This window comes from Suricata suricatta, chromosome 2, assembly GCF_006229205.1.
Source record: "Suricata suricatta isolate VVHF042 chromosome 2, meerkat_22Aug2017_6uvM2_HiC, whole genome shotgun sequence".
Taxonomy (NCBI): Eukaryota; Metazoa; Chordata; class Mammalia; order Carnivora; family Herpestidae; genus Suricata; species Suricata suricatta.
The window spans coordinates 149239539-149242811 of NC_043701.1; the positions used below are offsets into that span (position 1 = coordinate 149239539).

A 3273-nucleotide genomic window follows, 5' to 3' on the forward strand; every position below is an offset into this window, starting at 1 on the left:
AAAAAAAAAAAAGAAAGAGGCAGGTGAAGCCCAGGAGGGGGTCCTCCTTCACTGCCTCTATCTGCCCTTTGGGTCTCAGGATTCACACTCACCTGTTGGCCCATCTCCCCAGCACCAGGAGCAGAGGATGGTGAGCTGCCCCAGGGAAGGAGCTGGGCAAAGCAGGAAGTCAGGCTGGTGTGAAGGAACCTGGGAAGCTCTCCAGAGGCCTGGGGTGCACCTGAGGCTGGCCCTCAGCTCACTGTTGGGCCAGCAAGCCCGGCTTCTATGTTATGCAGGGAAACAGTCCGATCTTCACATTTTCACCATGCAGACTGCCCGTCAGGAGGGGGGAGACAAAGATTTAGAGCGGGAATGAGGGAAGACCTGTTATACCTGTTTAAAACAACCACAAAATATCTATCAACCAAATAAAGAATATCATGGAAAATATTTGTAATTGGTAAGTTTTTTGTTGTATTATAGACTCCTATTTTGATTTTCCTATTTTAAGGCAAGCATGACCTTGTTAACCCTTATTACTGTTTATCTATACCTTACCATTTTAAGAGTGTTGCATGATCAGATACATTTGAGGGATGCTGACCGAGTGAGCCCAGCAGCACCTTCAAATTCTTTATGGTCCAAGGCCACCCAGCCCCCTGAAGTCTCTCCTATGGCAGCCATGATTGTTGCAATAGTCCTGGGCTGGGCCTATGGGTGTGAGCAACCTACGTTCTCCTCACAGCTCCGTCTTGGAGGGCAAGGAGAGAATGATTTACTAGAAAATGAGGTGGCATCTGGTCTAAGGTTCAGAAATCCTGCAATCCTGCTAATATAAACATGACTTTCCCTTGTAGAAACTGTTGATACTGGTGTGTGTGTGTGTGTGTGTGTGTGTGTATGTGTGTATTTTGTTTGGGATTATGACATTTCTTCCATGTACCATTCATGAAAGGCAGGAATCTGAGAGATCAGGTGTTATTTCCCTTCATTAGGAGCTGGCCAGGCTTGGGGGTCTATTGGTTAGGTGTCTGACTTCGGCTCAGGTCATGATCTTGCAGTCTGTGGGTTCGAGCCCTGTGTTGGGCTCTGTGCTCACAGCTCAGAACCTGGAGCTGCTTCAGATTCTGTGTCTCCCTCTCTCTCTGCCCCTCCCCCACTTTCACTCTATCTCTCTCTCTCTCTCAAAAATAAATTAATATGAACAACAACAGCAACAAAATAGAGGTAGCCAGGCTTCATTCCTTTCCTGAGACTATGTCTTGTCTCCCTTGCTTAGAGGAAAACGTCTCAGATTGAATGTTCCTTGACCGAATGGAAGCAAGAGTGGGGATCTTGCCTTGAGTGAATCAATAAAGAATTATTTGCATAACTGCTATCAATTATAAACTTAAAATATTTCCTATATGTTCTTACTTGATCATATTATAAGACAGCAATTTAAAACTGCCCTAAGATCAGGGCGCCTGGGTGGCTTAGTTGGTTAATCATCCGACCTCAGCTCAGGTCATAATCTTGCAGTTTGTGAGCTCGAGCCCTGCATCAGGCTTTCTACTGTCAGCGTGGAGCCTGCTTCAGATCCTCTGTCTCCCTCTCTCTCTGCCCCTTCCTTGCTCACTCTCTTTATCTCAAAAATAAATAAACATTTTTTTAAAAATTCTGCCCTAAGGTCAACATCCTAAGCAAAAGCAACCAATCCGAGAAATAAGGAATAACACACACTGGAAGCACATGGCACGAGATGGAAATGAAGAGGCCCATGGCACACACAGCTGGTGGGTAAATAGAAGGAAAGTTGCTATTGGGAACTCGAGAGGTGGCAGGGGGCCATTTATGTTCACCAAATTTAAGCACCTGGGTTAATACAGAAATGTGGTTTCCTAGGCCGAGATATTTGCTGCAAGCAACAATTTCTGCATAACTTGGATCGTGCTTTCCTTAAATTTAGGTGATCCATCGATTCATCCCCTACTGTGCCCAATTTATTATAATGGGGACCTAAAAGCAGGCCCTGAAACTCCACTGTGAGGACGCTGGAACAACAGGACAGGAGACCAATAGTCTTTGTAGAGAGTTTCTCAGCCTTTGGTAGACAGTGCAAATCTGAAACTGCTTTTGATCCTCTAGGGCTTTGGGTATATGACTTGAGGAACTACTCTAGGAAGTTAAGGAACCTCAGTTTGGGAAGATGTCAGAAGACAAGCAATTGCTTTGAGGACACTTTTTTTCAGACTGGCAGGAGTATCACTGAAGAACTCACCAGGCTACCTACAACTATCCTCCCTTCAGACAATACCAGAAAGGTCACTGCAATGGGGGTTGAATCTTGGAGGATCAAGGCCAGGGAATATATCCTAAGACATATCAGTATCAGAAGAGCAACGAGTGGATTCAGTCCAGATCCCTAGGTATATTAGAACCCAAAACCAGGTCCAAGGGGCAGAACTGGGGTCAATTATACATGCAGCCAAGATTTCAAAGCCTCAGATGACTGGCTGGGTTGAAACAGTTCTGGACCACAGTGAGAAGGTCCTGAATGAAATATTTAAAGCAGCATTACCTGTATTAATTGTAGTGTACATGGTTGCAATGGTTTGAAAATTTGTGTCCCCCCCAAAACCCCCAAAGTAATATGTTGAAAAATTAACCCCAAGGTGATGATATTAGAAGGTGGGACCTTTGAAAGGTGAGTAAGTCAGGAGGGAGCTTTCACAAATGGGATTCGTGTCCTTATGGAAGTGACCCCAGAGACCTCTCTGGTCCCTTTCACCAGAGTGAGGACACAAAAGAAATAAGCCTCCAGAGCTGTAAGCAATAAACTTGTGTTGCGTATAAGCACCCCAGTCTGTCGGGCTTTGCTGTAGCAGGCTAGACTGGCTAAGACAATGGGTAGGTCAGTGCAAGAATGACAAGTCTTGAGAGCTTTGGCTGGGCTCTACGGTTTTTCTCAGATTTTAAGTTCATCTATTCTTTCAATAAGCATTCATATTTGCTATGTGACTGACGCGGTGCTGAGCTCTAGGTAAACAGTAGTAAATAAGGCAAAAACCTTGACCTGTAGGAAATGATAATTTAGTAATGGAGATAAAAAGAAATGAAAACCCAATGGCGATATGGTGTTTTAAATCCCATGATAATGGAAAGTTCTAGGTGGAATTGAAGTATCTGGGAAATTGAATTTTGGAAAGGAGATAGAAATTTCACAGAAGAGATATTGTATAAGCTAATGAAGGCATAGAGTTTTGAAAGAAAATGGTCAAGTGAACTGGTGGGCAGTGCATTTCTTTAAGT

General features: G+C 44.1%; 1 long non-coding RNA gene across 1 annotated transcript in view; it reads right to left on the reverse strand.

Annotated features, from left to right (window-relative positions):
- Positions 1 to 356, reverse strand: part of LOC115273159 — a 2962-nt gene extending 2606 nt beyond the window's left edge. The window contains exon 1 of the long non-coding RNA XR_003900715.1: positions 93 to 356. This is a non-coding gene — a long non-coding RNA (uncharacterized LOC115273159). The remainder of the gene's footprint in view (positions 1 to 92) is intronic.
- Between the last annotated feature and the right edge of the window lie 2917 nt (positions 357 to 3273).